Source organism: Notamacropus eugenii, chromosome X (assembly GCF_028372415.1).
Source record: "Notamacropus eugenii isolate mMacEug1 chromosome X, mMacEug1.pri_v2, whole genome shotgun sequence".
Taxonomy (NCBI): domain Eukaryota; kingdom Metazoa; phylum Chordata; class Mammalia; order Diprotodontia; family Macropodidae; genus Notamacropus; species Notamacropus eugenii.
Genome location: NC_092879.1, coordinates 22,926,545 through 22,950,088, shown reverse-complemented (window position 1 = coordinate 22,950,088; position 23,544 = coordinate 22,926,545). Strand labels below are relative to the sequence as shown.

Sequence of the window (23,544 nt, the reverse complement as noted above, 5' to 3'; positions counted from 1 at the left end):
AGCCAAGATGTTGGAGAAAAGGCAGCGACTCGCCTGAGCTCTTCCCCAAATCCCTTTGAACACCTTTAAATAATGTCATAAAATAATTCCTGAAGTGACAGAAACCACAAAAGGATGGGGTAAAATAATTTTCCAGCCAAAGACAATTTAAAAGTTCAGCAGGAAAGGTCTATTGTACCTAGATAAGAGTGGTGTATAGTCTAGCAGAAGCCACACCAACCAGACCTGGCCCCAGCAAACCAGGAGCAGTCCTTAGGAGCCACTAAATCAGCAGCACAGCAGCTGCTGCTTCAGGAGTTCTCAGCCCACAGGTCAGTGGGGGGGGGGGGGGGGGGGGTGTCCAACAACTGGTCAGAAGGAGATTATAAGGGTCTCTTTGCTGGCTCAGGGGGCAGCACTTTGTGACTTTGCCCATATTGAGATCTGGGTCATAGTCCTGGGTGGCAGTTCCAAGGCAAGGAAGAGTACTGGCACAGCAGAACCTGCAGGTCACAGTGGAGAAGGGACCCTCATCACAGTTCCAGGGCATAAAACAGTACTTGTGGTCACTCAGAGATCAGAGCACAGGCCAGGAGAGGAGTAAACACATCTCTCCTTAGATCATACCACCTTGGAAGAGGTCCCTAGAAGTATCTATGAAAACAGCTGCACAAATCCCCTGAAACTTGGGACAGTGCACCCTCCACCCTGGAAGCAGAGATCTACTTTAACAGAGGTAAAAGTCAAGAAATAGGTTGGGAAAATGAGCAGATAATGAACAGAAAAAAAATATGACAATAGAAAGTTTAAAATTCAATTGAGCAAATGGAAGCTAATGACTTTATAAGAAATCAAGAAACAATAAAACAAAACCAAAAGAATGAAATATAGAAGACGATGTAAAATACCTCATTGGAAAAACAACTGACCTGGAAAATAGATCCAGGAGAGATAATTTTAAAATTATTGGACTACCTGAAATCCATGATCAAAAAAAGAGCCTAGACATCATCTTTCAAGAAATTATCAAGGAAAACTACCCTGATACCCTTGAATCAAAGGGTAATATAGAAATACAGAAAAAAACCCACCAATCACCTCCTGAAAGAGATCCTAAAATGAAAACTCCCAGGAATATTATAACTAAACTCCAGAGCTCCAAGGTCAAGAAGAAAATATTACAAGCAGCCAGAAAGAAACAATTTAAATATCATAGAACCACAATCAGGATAACACATGATTTAGCAGCTTCCACATTAAAGGATCAGAAGCCTTGGAATATGATATTTTGGTGGGCAAAGGAGCTAAGATTATAACCAAGAATCACCTACCCAGCAAAACTGAGTATAATCCTTCAGGAGAAAATGGATATTCAATGAAACGCACACACACACACACACACACACACACACACACACACACACACTTAATAGCATTTTATTTTTTCCAATTACATATAAAGATAGTCTTCAACATTTGCTTTTATAAGATTTTAAGTTCAAATTTTTTTCTTCACTCCCTCCTTCCTCTCCCCCCTCCCCAGGATGGCAGGAATCTGATATAGGCAATACATGTACACTCATATTAAACATATTTCCACATTAGTTATGTTGTAAAAGAAGCATAAGAACAAAAGGGGAAAATCACAAGAATGAAAAAAAGAGAGAAAACAGTCTGCTTCAATCTGCATTCAGACTCCATAGTTCTTTCTTTAGATGTGGATAACATTTTCCATCAAGAGTCTTTTGGAATTGTCTTAGATCCTTGCATTGCTGAGAGGAGCTCAGTCTCTCAAAGTAGGTCATCTTACAGTGCTGCTGTTACTGTGTACAGTGTTCTCCTGGCTCTGCTCCCTTCACTCAGCTTCAGTTAGTATAAGTCTTTTCAGGTTTTTCTGAAGTCTGCCTGTTCATCATTTCTTATAGCATAATAGTATTCCATTACATTCATGTATCACAACTTGTTCAGCCATTCCCCAATGGATGGGCATCCCCTCAATTTCCAGTTTTTGGCCACCACAAAAAGAGCTGCTATAAATATTTTCATACATGTGGGTCCTTTGGTATACAGACCTAGTAGTGGCATTGCTAGATTAAAGGATATACAGTTTTATAACCCTTTGGGCATAGTTCCAAATTGCTCTCAAGAATGGTTGGATCAGTTCACAACTCCACAGATAATGCATTAGTGTTCCAATTTTCCCACATCTTCTGCAACATTTATCATTTTCCTTTTTGTCATATTAGCTAATCTGACAGATGTGAGGTGGTACCTCAGAGTTACTCTAATTTGCATTTCTCGTCAATAGTGATTTAGAGCATTTTTTCATATGCCTATAGGTAGCTTTAATTTCTTCATCTGAAAACTGCCTCTTCATATCCTTTGACCATTCATCAATTGGGGGATGACTTATATTCTTATAAATTTGACTCAGTTTTGAAATAGAGGACTTTCAAGGATTCTTGATGAAAAGACCAGAACTGTATAGAAAAAAACTGACTTTCAAATACAAGACTAGGAGAAGCATAAAAAGTAAACAGGAAAGGGAAATTGAAAGGGACTTGATAAGGTTAAGCTATATATACTCCTACATGGGAAGATGATATTTGTAACTCATAAGATCTTTCTCATTATTAAGGTAGTTAGAAGGAATATATATAGACAGAGGGTACAGGTGTCAGTTGAATATGAGGGGATGATATCTAAAAAAAAAATAAAATATAACTAAAGAGTCAGAGAGAGGAATGTACTGGAAGAAAGAGAAAGGGAAAGGTGGAATGGGACAAAGTATCTCACGTAAAAGAGGCAAGAAAAAGCTTTTCCTGTGGAGGGGAAGATGGGTGAGGTGAGACGGAATCACATTAACACCAGAGAATTCATCCTAAAGAAATGCCAAATACCAAAATGTAATGAATATAGAAAAACCTTCAGTCAGTCTAGCTACCTTAGTGAACATAAATGAACTCACAGGAAAACTCTTTGAATGTAACGAATGTGGAAAATTCTTTAGACAACTGAAAAACCTTAGTGAACATCAGAGAAGTCATACTGAAAAGAAACCACATAAAGCAGGCCTGCACAACCTGCAGCCCCCAGGCTACTTCCGGCTCACGACCACTCGCTGTATGCCACAGGATTTTAAGGGCCTCCAAAAAATGTAGAAGAAAGTTTCCTTTGTATGTAGAGGAAATCCTTTGGCGTGCCACAAGCCTTTTGCAGGTCATAAGCAACCAGCAGGTGGCAGGTTATACAGTCCTGTTATAAAGTAATAAATGTGGGAAAGGCTTCAGTTAGGGGATGTACCTTATAAAATACAAGAAAATATACACCAGAGAGACATCTATAAATGTAAAATCTGTGGGGAAGAATTCACTGATAAAGCATTTTTTATTTATCATCAGAGAATTCATACTGGAGAAAAGCTCCAAAAATATTTTGAATGTGGAAAAACTTTCAGCCAAAGCAAAGTCTCAAAGTGCATAAGATGAATCATACTGGGAAGAAACCATTTGAATGTTGTAACTGTGGGAAAACTTTTTAGAAACAGGGGTCACCTGAGTGTATATAAAAGAATTCATACTGAGGAGAAACTCTGTGGATTTAATGAATGTGAAAAAGCTTTCAGAGACAGTGGAGGCCTTAGTGCACATAAGGAAAAATAAAGAGAGAAAAGGCATATGTGTAACAACTGTGAGAGAACCTTCAGAAACAAGGGATACTTTCATGTACATTAAAAAACTGATACTCAGGAGAGACACTTCAGTCTAAGGGCATCCTTTATTATTCATCAGTCTACAGTAGAAGGAAACCCTATAAATGTAGTATATGTGGGAAGGCTTTCAGTTGCCACATGTTTTACATTAAACACTTGAGAACTCATATGGGAGAGAAACCCTACTAATGTAATGAGTACGGAAAAGCTGTTGCTCAGAGAGACTTCCTTACTGAACATCAGATAATCCATACTGGAGTGATGGATTTTAATGTGATTGAATGGGAATAGATTTAGTGAAGACTTCTCAGGAATGTGGAGTCTTTCCCTAGGGAAAAGGGACCTTAGGCCCAGGTTTCAATTCCTCCAGAATTAGGTGACTTCCATGTAAGATCAATGATTGGATAGAACTCACTAACTTTTCAATGCCCAATTTGCATAAGCAACCACAGTCCTCACACAGGTCCTCCTAATTTGCATAAGTTTTTCAATCCCTAGTTTGCATATAATGATGTGTATTTTTACGGGCTTTGTTACGTTTGGAAAGTGGGAAATTTAAACTGAACCCCAGAAAGGATTGGTTAGATTTCACGCCTAGAATGTAAGATCATGCTTCTCAGCCAATGAGAATAATGGTCAGTGGTGGGAGGGGGTTCCTGCATTAGGATCTATATAACCATTGTTCTGCCTTTATAAGACGGCTTCCCTGCTCCAGACCACCTGGTGAAGGGACTCCTCCTATTCTCGGGAGAATCAAATAAAGGAACTTTCTGTTAACACTTTGAGATGCCTCTGAGTAATCAGTTTGAGTAGGGGTCTTGCCATCCCATACAGTGATGAATGTGGAAAAAACCTTCAGGCAGAAGAAAACTTACAATGCACATAAGAAAATTCATACTAGAGAAAACCCCTTTTAATATAATGTGGGAACAAAATGAGACATTCATAGGTCATTTACCAGTTAACAAGAGAAGTCTGGCTGGTCACACGACAAACAAAATGGTGGAATAGACATTTTCTTTGATCCTCATGACCTTTCAGACCTCTCCAAAACAGAAATTATATGCCAAAGATAAAGCAATTTCAGCTATCTCCATAGTCTAGGACAGGGCTTCTTAAACTTTTTCCACTAGCACCCCTTTTTTGGATTTTGGTAGCATTGGTTGATGTTATGTGGCCTGAGGGCATGCACAGTCCAAAGTGCGTATGCTTTGTGTTCAAAACCAAGGCTGCAGTGAAATTTCATGCAACATGGGGAAGCATTGCCAGAAACACCTCAGATTCATTATACATTTGATTTTTAATTAATTTTTGGTCATTGTACATTCAGAAACCTTTTCCTGTTGCCAAATTTTTCCAACCCCATATGGTTTAAGAAGTGCTGGCTAAGACACTAGCAACCCAAAAAAGGTAAAAAAACAAACAAACAAACAAACAAAAAACAACTCCATGAATTAATACCTACCTTGAGTTTACTCAGCACTCCCTCTCCAGCAGCCCACCATGTTACTGCCATTGAGGCTGCACTAGCTGACCTAACCAGAAAAAAAATGCAATTCAGTCCCCCTTCCCTCTTTCCAATGCCATGGAAATCCAAACTCCAAACTGCAAAAAATTTTCTGAGACTGTGATAGTCAGTGCTCTGGTAGTGCTCTGTCTTTCAAAAGATTTCTGTAAGAGGAACAGAGAAAATGGAGCAGGACACATGTCTGGGCTTGAAACTAGAACCTTAAAGATACAAACTCTAAACAACAGAAATCAGCTCCAGCTACAATAGCACCAGCTTGGCAGCACGCTGAATGTCTGGGCCAGGGAAGGGAGGAGCAGAGGGAACAAGATAGGACACTGTGTGAGAGTTATGTGGCATCCTAGTATGTCTGAGGGAAAGAGCCCAGCAACTTAGTGGGACCAATCTGTACCTCCAAAAGTTAATTGGGGCAGAGACCTAGGCTGGTGAACTGAATTGCCCAGCATGGGAGGAGGATGAGGCACTTTGCACAACAGCCCCAGGAAACCACTATGGGGTGGGGGAGGAAGAGGGCACATTAGAAAATGAGCAATAGGGAAAAATAAAAGGAGAAAGATTGAAATTATCAAAGATCTCAGGGAAAAGAAAACTCAAAGACCTTAAAGCATAAACAGATAAATCAATGGGAAAACATTAACAGCAATAGGAATATGGCCACCAGATCTGGTAAATTAATTCAGGCCTCTGTGAATAAATACTGCAAAACAAGGGAAAATGACTCAACACTTGACGACACATTGGACCCCATGGGATTTGAGGAGAATGTGGAGCCACAACACACTATTCTTGAGTGGTTTAAAAGAGAAACAAGAAATATAAGAACGAAATTTAAGACCTGTACAACAGAAATATTTGGCAGACTAGAAAAACTGGAATCTGATATGACAAGTCTCATCAAGGAAACGAAAGAGAGGACAACTGATTAGGAATACAAATAGACCGAAGTGAAGGATAATCTAGAAGAAGAAAAACAAAAGGCAATATCATTAAAAGAAAATATGCTCTCTATCCAAGCAAAACATATTGATCTTGAAGACAGAATGTGTAGAGATACCCTAAGGATTGTAGGTCTCCCAGAAGAACATGACAAGTAAAAAATCTGAACACTATAATGCAAGAAATAATATAAGAAAACTGCCCAGAACTTCTGTATACAGAAAATAAAATACCAATTGAAAGAACGCATAGATAATTTTGAGGGGAAAAAAAGTCACCAAAGCTGTCAACTTGAAGACACGTAGTGGTTAAATTTAATAATTCATTTCAGAAACAGCAGTTTCAGCAAGCAGTCAGGAGAAAGATCTTCAAATATAAAGGAAAGGAAATTAGAATAATATAACACTATTCTGTACCCACCAGAAAATGTAGAAAGGAGTGGAATAATGTGGCCCAATGAACAATGGAGCTCAGGGTGCATTCCAGGCTAAGTTACCCTGCAAATCTAAGTTTAGCTCTAAATGAAAAAAGATAGATGTCCAATAATAAATTGCTATTTAAAACATTCTTAGAAAGAAAACCGGACCTAAAGAGATTATTTGCTTCTCAAATGCCTCAGACAACAGAAATGTAAGGGAAGTGAATGAATTCATCAGCCAAAGACAGTGATAACAATAGAGGGACAACAGAGAGACCAGTAAGAAACTTCTTTTTAAATGTACATAAGAAGACTGAAATGAAGGTCTAAGTCAGGTGGAGGTGATGATGGAGAGGTGGTCTGGGACAGTATAAACAGAACTTCACCTCCACCTACAGGTGAACCTTTTTTTGTGGGACTATATTACAAAATGGGAGGGTGCAGGGAGGGAGGAAGGAGAGGAAGATAGAGGGGAGTGTGTAATGTGCCTGGGTCACTTTGGGAGCTAGCAATGAGGGGGAGGTGATCTCTGTGTTCTCTCAGGAAGAGAAGAGACTGCAGGGGAATGAGTGAGGAGTAGAGACTAAGACTGAAAAGAAGAGGAAAAGGAGGGCCTTGTTTTGGCATTGGGAAGAGGTTCCACTGATGAATGCTCCTATGGGTGAAGAGAGATGTTCTGTGAAGTGAGATGTGAACCACATGCTGAGTATTTTCTGAGGGGATTTGGTGCTTGAATAGGCTCCTTCATCTCACCTACAGAGTGGACAGAATTAGAACTCCTGGGGACAACTAGCAACTGGGGAAGTGGGAAAGCATGGATCAGGAAGATCTTGAGACAGATTGGGGGAAAGGGGGAACAACCAGGAGAGGGTATAGATTAGTGGTAGGCTGCCTAATCATAGACATGGTGAGGAAGGGACCCTACTATGGGCCAGCACTCTCTCTGATGCCTGCAATAATTGACATTGTCCTGGAAATTAGGCACAATGGAAAAGGGAAATCCATGAGGCAGTGACAGAAACTATCTAGAGGGGAGAGTCTAGAAAGAATCCTTGGGGATTTTAATTCCATGAGGAATACAGGAACTAGAGAGAAACTTGAAAACTATAGGAGTCATAAATCAGACAATGAAGGTCTAGAGAGGATGGCAAATGAAGAGAGTGAGAAAAATCCTTTTTGGAAAGGAACATCAAAAAATGAAATTTTAAAAACTAATGAACAGGTCTGGTTAAAGGGGAGGAGAGGAAAGGGGAATCTATTTGACTGAAAAGAAAAAAGGAGAGAGAGAGAGAGAGAAGAATTATATAACCAGATAAAAGCAGGAGAGAAAAGGGAACAAATTATTAAAACCCCAAAGGGAAAGGGATAACAAATGAATGAGAGGAGGGTATCGGGGCTGAAAGGAAGAGACCCTAAAGGAATAGGGCTACCTTAAAAAAGAGTAAGGTAAAGTAACTGATGCGCGGTATTATGTTTACAGCAGAAGAGGAAAAAAATCATAACTTGAATAACATTAGAGAAAAATGGAGGAAAATATAAACCTAATTCACATAACTTTAGATGTGAATGAATTAAACCATCCAATAAAGCAAAAAGAAAAAGAGTGACAGATTGGATAAGAAAAGAAAATCCTACAATCTGTTACTTACAAGAAACACATTTAAAAAACAGACACACACAAAAGTAGATAAAATGGAAACAAAAAAATTGATAAACCTTTAGCTAATCTGAATAAAAATAAAAGGGAAGAAAATCAAATCAATTAAATAGCAAATGAGTAAAGTGGAGTCACAACAAACCCAGAAGAAATAAAAAGAATAATCAGAACATGATATATAGTTATATGCTAACATAACTGAGAACACAAAAGAAATAGAGGAATACCTTCAAAAATACAAAATACCCGAACTATCAGAAATCCAGCTAGAGATCTTAAATAACCCAATCTCAGAAAAGGAAATTGAACTAGACATAAAGGAACAAACTCCTGGTCCTCATGAATTCAAAAGAATTCTATTAAACTTTTAAAGAACAATCGGTTCCCATCCTTCACAAGTTGTTCTCAAAAGTTGAGAAAGAAAGTACCTTACCAGAATTATTTTATGAGACATAATCCTAATACCTAAGCCAGAGAAAGATAAAACATGGAAGGAAAACTATAAGCCAATATTATTAATGAATATTGACCCAGAAATTTTAAACAAAATTCTGTCAAACAGACTATGGTGATTTGTCCAAGAAATCATTTATTACAACCAAGTTGGATTTATACCAAGGATGCAATGGTGTTTCTATATTACAAAAACAATCAACATAATCATATTAAAAACCAAACATCCAAAACCACAGGATTATCTTGATTAAGGTAGAAAAAGTCTTTGACAAAGTACAACATTTTTATGCTACAAACTTTACAAAGTACAATCATAGAGGGACCTTTTTCGATATCAGAAAAAGATATCAAAAGTTAAAAGCAAGGATCAGATGCAAGGGGAAAACACTCAAAACTTTTCCAATAAATACAGTAGTAAAGCAAGGATACCCTTTCTTCCCATTATTATCTGATATAGTTCTGAAAAGGCTAGCAATAGCAAATAAGACAAGAGAAAGAAATTAACGGCAGAGCTGGGAGGAGGGGCAGTAAACTGAAAGTAGGTCTCTGGGCTCATTAACTGGGTCCCTTTGTGCAGCAATTTTCACAACAAATCTGGGAAGTATTTATTCTGATTTCCATTTCACAAGTGAGGAACATGAGGCTTGAGTTAAATAACCTTCCCATGGTCATGTTGGGAAAGTTCAAATGATTAGTACATCACAGGGCCAATTGCAAAGTGCTCCTTAAAGAAGTAAAGAATGATTGAAATAGCGGGGAAGAGTATTCAGAGTTCATGAGTAAATTGTGCTTGTATAACAAAAATGATAATACTACCAAAGTTAATTTAATTTTAATGTCATACTAATCAAAGTACCAAAGGGATACTTTAATGAACTTGATAAAATAAAAACAAAATTCGTTTGGAAAAACAAATGATCTAGACTATCAAGAGAAATGATGAGAAAAGATAGGGACAAAGAGGAAACAGCACTTCCAGACCTCAAACTACATTATTAAACAGCAGTCATCAAAAATCACCTGGTTTTGATTTTAAAAATAAAGAAATTAGATCATTGGAACAAACTAGCCAAGAGAGAATCAGAAACAACAGAACTCAATAACTCAGTGTTTGATAAAGTAGAAAACATAAATCACCTAGGAAAAACCTCCTTATTTGATTAAAAACTGTTGGGAAAAGTGGAAAACATTCTGGTAAAAATTAGGCTGAGACCAATATCTTGCACTAGTGGTGTCAATATGAAATAGAAACAGATCCCTGCAGACCACATATTGACTTAAAGGTGCTCAGAAGTTTTTCCAATCCTCTTGGGACCTATGGGCTGCAAGTTTGACACCTCTGTCTTATACCATATTCTATAGTACATTCCAAATGGATACCTAACATAAATATTCAAGATCCTACTATAAAGAAAATTATCTTAGAAGAGAAAGAGATCCTATACCTGCCATAACTACGAATAAGAGATATGTTCTTAGCCAAACAAGGGAGAGAAGCAATTAAGAAAGATAAAACAGACAACTTTGATGGTATGAAACTGAAGGGTTTCTGCACAGACAACATTAATACAGAGAGGATAAGAAGGAAGTGGTAGAATGGGGACAAAAAAAATCTTTCTGAAAGGAGTTGGTATCTAAGATATATAAACAATTATTAAATACAAGCACAAATATTCCAGGCTTGAATCTGGGTTACAATCTGGGCTAGTCAACCTCTCTGGGCATCCATTTTCTCATTTGTAAGAGACTAGAAAACCTTTAAAGTCCTTTCCATATCTATATATATGATCCTATAACAAAAGATGGGAATAGTCAATGCTAGAGGGTCTGTGGAAAGGTGGACATATTAATACATGGTTGATGGAGCTGCAAACTGGCACAACCATTCTGGAAAGCAATTTGGAATTAGGAAAAGAAAAAGTAACCAAAATGTCTGTATTCTTTGACCCAGAGATCCAATTTTCTAAGCATATACCCAAAGGAGGTCAAAGGCAAAAACAGTAGTCCCATATACACTAAAATATTCATAGCAGCACTTTTTGTGGTAGCAAAGAACATGAAACAAAGTAGATGCCCATCAACTGGATTTGTCTCCCTGATGAGAATGTGAACTCTGTGAGAGCAGGGACTGTCTTACTTTTCTGTTTGTATCTTTGAGGTTTAGCACAGTGCTTGGCACATGTTGTTACTATTGTTATTGAGTTGTGTTCAACTCTTTGTGATCCTATTTGGGGTTTTCTTAGCAAAGATAATGGTTTTCCATTTCCTTCTCTAGCTCATTTTACAGATGAGAAAACTGAGGCAAACAGGGTTAAGTGATTTGTCCAGGGTCACACTGCTAGTTAGTGTCTGAGGTCAGATTTGAACTCAGGTCTTCTTAACTTCAGAGCTGGTGCTCTATGCATTGCACCAGCTAGGTGCCCGCTTGGCACATAGTAATCACTTAGTAAGTACTTATTTGTGAATTCATTCTTTTGGGGAATTGCTGAATAAATACATGAATGTGATAGAATATTGTTGTATCATATGAAATGACATGTGAAGAATTCATAGAAGATCCCCAAGACAAATGAATGAATGAGTGATACGTATGTGAAAAGCAGAAGCAGGAAAACAATACAATGACATTTTTAAAAAAATAATAATGCTATTTTATTATAATGACTAGGCATGAATCTAGAAAGAAGTAAGAAATACTTCCCTTCCTTCATTGTAGAGATGGGGAACTAGGATTTGGGAATATTGCACATATAATCAATGTTCTGGTTAGTTTTACTCAATGGATTTTTTTTCTTGTTTTTGGGGTTTGGCTTTTTTTGGTCTTTATTACAAGGGATGGCTCACTGGGTCAGACTGGGGAGGGATATATTCGTAAAAGAAAGTGATATGAAAGTAAAAGGAATCAACAAAAATAAGATGACCTTCAAAAACAAATCAAGTAGGAAAAAAACTGTGTTTTAGGAAGATTATTTTGGCAATATTGTATGAGATAAATTGGAAGCAGAATGTTAGAAAATACATAAAAGTCTAGGCATAAAGTGATCAATGCCCGACTAGACTAGAGGGATATCAGTGAGATTGGAGGAGGAGCAGAGTCAAAGAGCACTGTATTTGCAATTGGAAATCTTGTCCTTGAATTCTGGCCCTATGAGTACTAATCATATGACCAGGGGAAGGTTATTTAACTGAAGTCTCATGTACCTCACTTGTGCAATGGACATCGAAATAAATATTTCCCAGATTTGTTGTGAAAATTGCTGCATAAATTGCAGCTAATAAGCCCAGAGACATACTCCCAGTTCACTGCCCTTCCCCAGTTTGCTACCCCTCCCCAGTTGGCTGCCCCTCCCCCCAGCTCTGCCTCACTTCCACCTGACACTTCACTGCCCCCTGCTGTGCTGATGCACCCATCAGTCACATCTACAGTGCCTGTGCCATTTTGACATCTTGATTATCCTCTGGGGTAAAAAAGACTGGTAGATTCAAACACAATCCCTCACTTGGCACCTCACCATAAGCAGGTTGCTGAACAATAGGATAGGGGGAGGTATGAGCAAAGTAGTTGCTACTGGAATGGAACTACTGGTGTTCCATGAGGTAAAGTGGAAGCCACAGACTGTGACTGTGGGAGACCAGACTGGAGCAGAGATGGACTAGAGCAGGAGTAGGGAACCTGTACGTGAAGTCTGGATTTGGTCAAAAGCCCAAACTTGAGGACCTAGAGTGCCATATGTGACCTCAAGGTCATAGGTTCCCCACCCCTGAACTAGAGTATAACTATCACAGCAACAATTATTATTGATAATAACAATAACAACTAGCTTTCATGAAACATTTCAAGGTTTACAAAGGGCTTTACACGTTGTCATCTCATCTGATCCTCACAACAACCTTATGAGGTAGGTGAGATTTTTATCCCCATTTTGCAGATGAGGAAACTGAGGCTGAAAGAGATCAAGTGATTGGCTTAGGCTCACAGAGTTAAGAAGTGTCTGTGGCAAGATTTGAATTCAGTCTTCCTGACTCCAGGTCCAGTACTACCTAGGAGTTATCTGCATTGGGACAACAGTCGAACCTATGGGAGCTGATGAGAACCCCTAGAGAGAAGACAGGAACCAAGACATCCATGAATAAGGTATAGAATATAGATGATGATCCAGCAAAAGATACTAAGAAGAAGTAGTTTAAAAAAATAGAAGAATTAGAAGAGAACCACAGTCATGAAAACTCAGGGAGGAGCAAAATGTCCAGGAGAAGATGCTAGGCAAGTCAAAGGCTGCAATGAGGTCAAAAAGGATGAGGACTGAAGGGAAAGGTCATGAGATTTGGTGACTAAGAGTTCACTGGTCACCCTGGAGAGCCCCATGTCACTGGAGGGAGGAGACCAGAAGCCAGGCTGCAAAGGATGAAGGAGAGGGAGGAGAGGAAGTAAAGACAAGGATAGAAGTAGCTTTTTCTAGGCTTTTTGCTGAGAAATGGAGAAGAATGGGATGTTGAAGGATTTAAGACTTACTAGAACTTAAACTATGACTACTGTGATTCACTTCATGGTGTCCATGACTGCCATGACTTTTGAGTTCACTGCTTAGAATTTTGTAACTACAAATGCTCTCCTCCCTCTGAAGGATGCAGCAAATGAATCAATCTCATTTCCCAGAGGCATACACCTACAGACTCCCATTATCTGTCATAGCCATAACTGAGGCCCTAGTCTCTGCATCACCATCTTTGTGTACTGCATGTTTATTTCCCCTTCTCTACAGAATCTGAATGAGCATTCCTATGTAGAAGAATCCCAAGAAGAAATAGCTACAGTCACCTCCATGGGAGGGCACTCCATTCTGACTTCAGAGAGCAGCCCAAAGAAACCCTCTTGGCAATGGCCATGTGAGTTAGAGTCAGAACTCCCTGGGAAGACTTATGCTCATATCGGTTACCTACTGTCCTAGATAAGTAGACGATTTTAATTGCTTCTTAATTTCTTTTTCTTAAACTCCTAAAACCAAATGAGAAGATTTTCCCATCTCCCCAATTCTAACTTCTTAGATAAGTAAGGGTCCATCTGGGCCTAAATGGTTCCATTTCATCTGAGATCATAGAAGAGATCCTCCACATCCCCATTGTAAGTTGACTCTGAACTCATGGGCCCCACACTAATTCTAGGTACCTCATCCCCCTTAGTTAATCACTGAGCTCAAAGATCCCAAAGTGTAAATCTGGAAGCAAAGGCAACAGAGAACACCTTCCTCCCTACCAATCACCATCCTGGAATGTAGGAAAAAGAAAAAGGCATTCCTGACACACAGCAGAGATGGGACTTTTCCTGTACAAAAAAGGAAAGCTGGGAAGCCATCTTGGGGAGGTGCCACTTCCCCCCACATCTGGATACAGATTTGGAGACCCAGAACACCCCTCCCATCTCCAGTCCTCCTGGGACCTTGATCACATACCCAGAATGTCTTTTAATAAATCTCCTTTGGGCACAGAAGTATTGTGCATGGACTTTCTCCTTTTCCTTTCCCTAGTTCAGATGACGAGTTGAGCTACCACTTAATCAGTCCTTTGGAGAGGCCTTTGCAGCTATATAGGAAGCAAAATGGGTGGAAGAAACTGATTAATTCTCCGTCTTATTGAAAAACTTCAAAATCACATAGAGGGTCATTACTCAAATTGCTGCAATGAGTGGCCCTATTTTATAAGATGATAGCTTGAGGGGATAATGATAGGGTCAAGAGAGAAGTTTTTCTAAGGATGAGTGAGAAGTGTGCATGCCTGAAGTCTATTAATAACTAGGACAGACAGGGTCTTGCTATTGCATAGGGCTGAAGGCTAGGTTGGCTTCTCTATTTTAAGGTCAGTATCTATGCTTCAAAATACTTCCCAAACATGGAGCAGCTGTCAACACCCCTATTAGTTTACACACTTTGGGATGGGGCAAAGGCTAAGTTTGCCAGGTACACTCCCGTCTGTGCTTGTACAGCTAGCTGCCTGACTGTGCTACACACGGGGAAAGAAAGAGGCATTTGTCTCCGACTTATACATCTTCGGGGAGAGGAAATCCATGTTCAGAGGCCAGAAGGGATCCCTGGAGACCCTGCCTTCAGATTTCAAGATGCAGCCATTGAGCACCATTTGCTCTGCTGCTGACCCTGAAGCACTTCCAATTGGGCTGCTCCTCATCCCCACTTGTCTTATGTAGGGTTTTGCCCACCCGATAAAGTTGCACAAACTTCCGTCTTTCTCTTTCCAAGGTCTGGCCACACAGCAGATGGCACTGCCATCACTGAGTCTGGCCTTTGCAGCTGACGTTTTTCTGGGCTTCTAGCTTGCTATAACGTTGCTCACAGCAGTACTTCTCTTTGCTTCTGATAATTTCCAGTGTTTTTGAGCCCCCTCTGAAAATTAAATAAAAAATCTGAATTGTGAATTCCAAGGGAACCAAGGGAAAAGACCAAGTCATCCAATTCTCAGCTGCCACCTGCAGTATTCAGCCCCACGGGGAGGAGCACATTACACAAGAGATAAGGTTTAGAGCTAGAATCACTCAAAAAACTTTTTAAAAGCCTACTTTGTGCCAGGAACTGGGCACTAAGACACAAAATGATTTCTTCATGGCCTCTCGGGTTCCTTCCAGCTCCCAGTCCAACCATCCATCCAATATTGGTCATCACTCAACAACCTCACTTTCCCAGATATCTGGGCAATTATTGTTCATGAAGTTGGCAGTCCAACTTGTTACAGTCCTCCAAAACAGAGTTCTGGCTATCACTGTGGGCTGGGAGTACTTGAAAATGCTTCTGCAATTTCCTCAAACAGCCCATAATGGATTTATTTTGTACTGTATCAACAGAAAGCTTCAGAACATCTCTGTCTTGGCTACTGACCTTGCCCCCATCAGATAAGAATAGCTTTCTTTTCTACGGCCAACGATACTTCTTCACCAGGCAGGTTTTTGAAAAAGTCGTAAGATCCTAATGGGTGGCAGCTGTTCTGGGCTAAAGAAGGATGCTTCAGAAATCATTTATGGGGATTAAAAGCACATCTGTCGCTCCTGTGTTTGCTACACACAGAAAGGGGCTGCTTTCAAGACCGTTTGGGAGAAATTGCAATGAAAGGGCCTCCCACCTGGAGAATGGTCTTTGAACCCCTTGCACTTGCTATGAAAAAGCTTTCCAGAGCACTTCTTTATGGACTAGACACTCGAGCACCTCTTTCCCATCCTTCATTTCTATGGCTGGCTGTTCGGATGTGAATCCCTCTGTCTCTGCCACTGGGGAATGTCTGACTCTTTAAACTTTTGTTTTGGGAGGTTCCTGCATCAGCAGAGCTATCCAAATAACCATAAAACTAAAGATTCGACCTATGAGAGACTGTGAGTCCCTAATGGAGGCGATCTTCAACAAATAAGAAAAGCAAAATGTCAGGTCTCTGGAGTCTGGTTTTGTGTACTTTCTCTCACTTTCCAAAAAAAAAAAAAAACCAAACCAAAAACCTCTGTTCTGTTTAGATGTCGGCACACATTTCTTCACTGGGAAGAGTTATCATTGGGATTGAAAAACACAGAATCATAGTGGTTTGTTAATCCAGGTTCAATGTAGGAAACATAAGGGTCCATGGTCTTTGGAATGGACAGGCACTTAGAAGTCACCTAATCCATTCCTCTGTGTGCAGAGGAGGAGGAGGCAGCAGTGTGGTACAATGGAAAACGTGTTGGATTTGGAGTCAGGTGACCTGGCTTTGAATCTCATTTCTGTTACTCAATATCTGAGTGGTCTTGGACAAATCCCATGACCAGTTTGGGCCCTGGTTTCCTTATCTGTAAAATGTAGCAGAAACAGGATTTAAACCCAGTTCCTCTGACTCCAGAGTAATTGTGTTCTGGAGTATAAATCCAGGGTAGCTGTTAATATGGACAGGCTCTTGGACCTAGTGGGAACTTTAGCAATCACCTACTCCAAGCAAATAACTTTCTAGATTAGGAATATGGGCCAAAGAGGCAGCTAGGTGGTGCTGCAGTGGACAGAGTGCTAGGCCTCAAGTCAGGAAGACCTGAGTTCAAATGTGACCTCAGACACTTTCTAACTGTGTGACCCTGGCAAGTCACCTAACCTCTGTTTGCCTTAACTCACTGGAGAAGGAAATGGCAAAACATTCCTGTATCTTTGCCAAGAAAACCCCATGGACACTGTTGCTGTGATATAGTCCACGGGGTCATGAAGAGTCAGACATGACTGAACTATTTAACCACAACAACAAAAAAATAGCCCAAAGGGAAAAAATTACTTATCCAAAGTTTCACAGTAAGTAATACAACCTGGATTTGAACCCAAGTTCTTAAAACTCCAAATCCAGTCTTCTTCACATGATGACAATGTCTCTTGGTTTTTGTTTTTTCAAAATGGAATGCGAGACAGCAACAACCACAGTGTACGAGGAATTTTTCTGGTAGACTTAGCCCTTCACAGCAATGCAAGGGCCTAAAAAATGCCCAATGGACTCTTGAGACAAAACTCCTTTCACATCCAGAGAAAGAACCTTGGAATTGGGTCACAGAATAAAGCAGATCATTTTCTCTTGTGTTGTTTTGTTGTTTTTGTTTTATGGTTTCTCCCATTCATTTTAATTCTTCTATGCAACATGATTAAGTTGAAAATGTATTTAATAAGAATGTATGTGTAGAACCTATATATGATTGCATACCATCTTGGGTAGGGAGGGGGGAGGGAGGGAGGAAGGAAGGGGAAGGAGAGGAGAAAACCTAAGATATATGGAAGTGATTGCAGAAAACTGAAAACAAATAAAATAATTTAAAATAAAAAAATGGAATGTGAGAAGCAGCAGAAAAATATCAAAAAGGATACCAGACATGGAAAAAGTAAGACCTAGGTTCAAATCTCCCTGTGACCACAAGGAAGGCACTGAACCTCAGTTTCCTCATTTGTAAAAAGTATGATGGGAACACCTCTAGTACCCACTCACAGGGATGTCATGAGGCTCAAAGGAAAAATACATGTAAACTATCTTGTAAACCTTAAAGCACTAGTAAATGACAATTAATATGGAGTGTCCAGCCTAAGCGCTGTGGGCTGCCTGGGTCATCTTACCTATCTCCAGGTCTTTGGTAGCCAGCTGGATAAACATATAGAGAAAAGAGACTTCCAGAGTCAAACAGAGGTTGTAGGCTTTATTCTGGATACCAGCTACATGATGTCAGCATGCAGGGCGAGTTCTTCCCAAGGAGAAAGGAACCACACCCCCCAGTATGCAGGGCTAGTGCTACTGAGCCCCCTCCTCCTCCCAAGGAGCAAGGAAAAAAGAGAGGAACCCTCAGGCTTGCCTGTCCCCATTTAAGCTCTCCCCCTGCTAGTTCGCTTGCTCGTGGACACCGTGTGTGCTCTCAGCCCCTAGCCAATTAACAACAGGTGTGCTCAGACCATGGACCTATCTCAAGGGTGGGATGCTCTCCCTAGCAAGTTTCCACTGAGAAGAAGTGGAAAAACAAAATAGCTCGTGTTTCACTCCTCAATTCCCAGCTGTTCCCTGGGGGGCCTCATGAGAGCTTGGTGGTTTAAAAGCCCTCACCTTTACCTGACCCGAGGTTGTTCACGTGAGAACCAAACTTACACCCCAACAATGGAGAACACTTTGTATCTTATTCTGGCTGCAATCTTATGTTTTTACAGAATTTTCATTTACAAATGTATCCCTCCCCCCAAACAAAGCATGATCCATATCTAGCAGTATATACAATATTTTACATAAAATATATGCAATATGTTTTATGGTATATGCAATATTGCAATACATAATATTTTATAGCCACCCAATTCTGCAAAAAGGAGAGGGAATTGGATTTTCTCAACTCTTCTCCAGGTTCAAGTTTGGTCATTATAGTTATGAATGTTCAGAACCCTTGTTGGCTCCAGTAGCTGAGAGAGGTACTGAGTTGTAGTATCTCCATTTCTGGTCCCGCAGGTGCAAGTGGTAAACACTCTCCAGCACACCCAGTGTTATGCTGTCCAGCATGTGGTGAAGAATGTCATGCCAACCCTATGGTTTCTGCTCTTCAAAATTATCCTCAGGGGAGGCCTGTGCAGTGCAACTGCCAGTCAGCCAGATGCTTTCTGCCCCCAAAGCTTGGACTGCACCCCAAGGAGGAAGGTCTTATGCCCACCCAACACTGTGCCTATAGGCCTTGCCTCTGGCCCTTTGTGGAGGATGCCCTTGGCCACTGTATCTCCCAAAAAGATCAACCTAGAGGTAAGATGTAGCCTTGACCTAACCTGGAAGAAATAAATCTACTGCCTAACATGCTAGTCTGTCAGGCTACTGTCTCCCATCACCAGGACACCATCCCCCAGTACTAACCTGCAGCCAGCTTGCTGTGCCCAGGCCCTATCCCCTCAAGGTGTACAAGTTCCAGGCTCAGAGCCTCCTACTCATCTTAGAGGCCTGTGATGTGTGCCTGTGAGTCCCCCACACCCATCCAGTGACATCTTCATTCTCATGATGATCCTGGGCTGTGCCATGGCTAGGCTTTTGTGACTGGTTGTAGCTGTGGTCTGCTGGTGCAGGTTACAAAAGAAAATGCATTTGGCTCAGAAAAGAGACTATTCCTCCTGGTAAGGGGAGCTCTGGAGGTGCTGGGGATGACCAGAGATGGGGGTACTTAGAATATTTTCCCCTATTATGAAGAAAAAAATAAAAGCACAAAAGCTCTAAAATTCCAAGCTTTGCTGTTTGAAGCTAGTTTTGCCTTCTTCTACCTGACTATACCTGTGGCCTGTCCATTCCTGCAACGGGTTCTCACTGTGAGACCTCTTCTCTTCTCCCCTCCCTCTGCTTGTGGCCAGGATTGTATCTGCATTCATTTTGAAGCAAAAATAAATTTTATCAAAATAATGTTTCAAACAAAAAAAAATCATGCATGTTAAGTTTCCTTTTGGAGATAGGGGTGAGGAAGGGTGGTTCTTTCCATTTCTATCAATGTGGACATTATGGCTGTGGTTTCCTGGCTTTCAGTCTTTCTCTCTGCCTCTCTGAATTCATCATATTCATCATCTCTCATGGAACAGTTATACAGCTCTTTTTATTAGATTATAAGCTCCTTGAGAGCAAGGATTGTCTTTGCCTTTCTTCATGTCCCCAGAGCTTAGTTGGCACATAGGAAGAACTTCCTAAATGCTCATTGACTGACTGGGGAATGACTAAACAAACTGCAGCATGTGGATGTTATGGAGTATAGTATCATTTGCCCTCTGTGGCACCCTCCAGAAATGGAGGATCAAAGAGAACCTTTGGATGAACCACTATTATATTGTTTGTGGAGTTGTGAATTGATCCAGCCATTTGAACTATTTGGAAGTATGTGCAAAGGGGGATAAAATCGTGCATACCCTTTGACCCAGCAATACCACTACTAGGTCTGTAACACCAAGAGATCATAAAAATGGGAAAAGGACCCACATGGACAAAAATATTTATAGCAGCTCTTTTTGTAGTGGCCAAGAACTGGAAATCAAGGGGATGCCCATCCATTGGGGAATGGCTGAACAAGCTGTGGTATATGAATGTAATGGAATACTATTATGCTATAAGAAATGATGAACAGGCAAGATTTCTGAAAAACCTGGAAGGACTTATATGAACTGATGCTGAGTGAAAGGAGCAGAACCAGGAGAACATCGCACACAGTTACAGATCAATGATGAGTGACTTAGCTCTTCTTGGCAATACAATGATCCAAGACAATTTCAAAGGACTCATGATGGAAAATACATCCATATCCACAGAAAGGACTGATGAACTCTGAAAGCAGATTGATGTATCTTACTTTCACTTTATTTTTTCATGACTTTTTTCTTTTGGTCTGTTTCTTCTTTCACAACATAACTAATGTGGAAATATTTTTCATATGATTGCACATATATAATCTGTATCAAATTGCTTACCGTTTTTGGGAAATAGGAGGGGAGAAAGGGAGGGAGAAAAATTTGGAACTTAAAATTTTGTAAAAATGAATTGTTAAAAATTGTCTTTATATATAATTGGAAAAATGAAATACTATTAAAAAAAGAAAAGAAATAATATTTCCCATTCTACCTGAGGATAGAGTTAGCTAAAAAAACAACAAACACATCCCTACAGAAAACCAAAAGAAAACAAAATGTTTCCAAAACCAAACAAAACTCAAGACTTTTCTGTTTCTTGACATAGAAATTCCCAGTTTAGACACTTGGTTTCATCTGAAAGATTTCATGGATCAGGTCAAACTCACCTTTTCATCTAGGGGAATATCTATTTCTATAGCTCTGACTTGTGCCACCTACTGGGTTGAACACTTTTAACAAATATCTTATTTGATCCTCACAACAACCCTGTAAGGATGGTCTTCATTAGCTTCATTTTATAGATGAGGAAACTGGTCACACCCCTAGTAAATCTGAAGACAGATTTGAACTCAAGTCTTCCAACTCCAGGCCCAGCACTCCCAGATGCCTCACTATGAGCTCTCAGGGAGAACTAGCACCTCTGGTATAAGGGCAGCCAAGCCCTTTTCAGGGCTGCTGATCCACCATTGGTGTCCACATGGCACCCAGTTCTCACCTGGAGCTCCAAGAAGCTGTAGCATATACAGCAGCTACACCCCTCCAAACTGTCCAGACCAGGGGTGGGGATTGAGAAGTTCATGATCATCTTGATGCACATCATTACCAAACAACCCTGGAAATGGCAAGTTGGGTAAGACCAGTGTCATTAACATATCAAAGTAAAGAGATATTTTGTTCTCATAATAATAATAGTGCTTTACAAATGTTACCTCACTTTATTCTCACAACAATTCTATGCTATATTATTCTCATTTTAAAGATGAGGATACTAAGACTGAGAGAGGTTAAGTGATTTGCCCAGGGTCACACAGCAAGTGTCTCGGACAGCCTTCAAACTCAGATCTTCTTGACATCAAGTACAATACTGTATCCACTACACCACCTAGAGGACCTCAAGTTTCAGCACTGGCAGTTATTGAGAACGCCATTGATGGTTTAGTAAGGCAAGAAGGACTATTTTCTCTGTCCCCTCTTCCAGATTTCCCCTGATATAGTGTCTGACTTGGAGTTGAGGTCCCAGACACCTACCTCCCCCGCCTCTCATTCTATACATGAGGTTTGGGAATCTGACCAAAAAACATCCAAAGAACTAGGGGATCACTGAGGATGAGGTTTGGGGAGATGGTTAGAGGTAAATATCCATGTAGGAGCACTTTTTCCTTCCTTCCTATTTCACTATGGTCAATAAACTATGTAGCTACAGTATGCTGAGAATTTCGGTCCAGATCTAGAGTGTGGGCTCTATTTCATATAGTTATTTATTTATTTATTTTAGCAATATTCTACTTTATCAAGCTTTACTTCTAACTAAATTCCAAACCCAGCTAGCATGAGTTTTGACCGCTCAGTGATACTACTTAAAATAAGAGTACTTTGGCTGTGGGGAAGTAATTTAGACATTTGTGGGCTAAACTCCCTCTGGAAGCCAAGATCCTCTAATCCTGTGATCTTTTGGAAGTCTTATCCCATGCATGTGCCAGAGGGGAATTGAGGCAGCAACTGGTCTAAAGAATGCCCCCTGGTGGGGAACTCAGACATTACTCTCTATCTCTCATGCTGGATAATTAGTATGGTGACATACTGTCATACTATAGGCTTGAGGAAGGCAGCACATAAGCTGATTTGAACTGCTACTACTGTAGTGCCCCAAGTGTCACATAAGGAGCAACCTATAAATGAGAACCATTATCTACTAATAATAGATAATAGATAATAAACCACCACTACTACTAATAATGTGCATTTCCACAAACATCCCCACTTTTGTCTACATCTAAGTCCCATGAAGGGTTGGGGAACCTGCGGTCTGGAGGCCACATGTGACCCTCTAGGTCCTCAAGAAGTCTGGATTCAGTCAAAGGGCCACATGACCTCCAGGCCACAGTCCCAATGCTTTTATGAATTCTTCCCTTACTGCCTCAGCTGTTGGGGAGCACATTCACCTCTAAAACCCTATAACATTGACATATAAGATCCAGGAGAAATATAAGGTAAACATTAAAGACCAATTATAAGGGATTCACTAAGGTTAAACTGTTTACTTCTTATATGTGAAAATGTAATCAGTATGCTCATGACTGTCATCATTATTTGAGTAGTTTGAAAGAGAGGCTTGGCTGAACAGTGTATGATCAGGTGATTTAAAAAAATAAAACTTCATGGGGAGAGATAAGAAGGAGTAATTATCTCATACAAATGAGATATGAAAGAACAAATTGATACAGAAGAAGCAATTGAGGAGGAGGGGAGAAGTGCTAGAACCTTACTTTCATTAGAAAAGGGTTAAAGAGAAAGCAATATATATGTCTATAAGGGTATGAAAGTCTTCTAAATTGAAAAAGAAATAAAAGGGCAAAGGGATAGGGTGGGGGGAGAGGATAAGGGAGGGACTCTTAGAGGGGTTGGTAAATTAAGGAATCGGAGGGCAAGAAAGCTGGTAGAGGTAAGGGAGATAGGATAAAAAGAGCAAGAAGGATAGTGAGGAAAAATTGACTGGAGGGAAATATACAATAAGTAATTATGACAGAATGTAAATAGGATGAATTTACTCATAAAGTAGAAATGGATAGCAGAATGGATTAAAAATCTGAATTCAACATATCGCTTTCAGGAAACACAATAAAAATGAAAGCTATAAACAGATAAAATAAAAGGTTGGAGTAGGATTTATTATGCAAAAAAAGCAGGGGTAGTAATCATGATCTCAGACAAAGTTAAAGCTACAACACATTTAATTAAAAGAGAAAA

General features: G+C 40.0%; 1 pseudogene; it reads left to right on the top strand.

Moving 5' to 3' along the window:
* The first annotated feature begins 2,888 nt into the window (after positions 1 to 2,888).
* On the top strand, positions 2,889 to 19,332 carry LOC140516282 (neural proliferation differentiation and control protein 1-like; annotated as a pseudogene).
* The last annotated feature ends 4,212 nt before the right edge of the window (positions 19,333 to 23,544 follow it).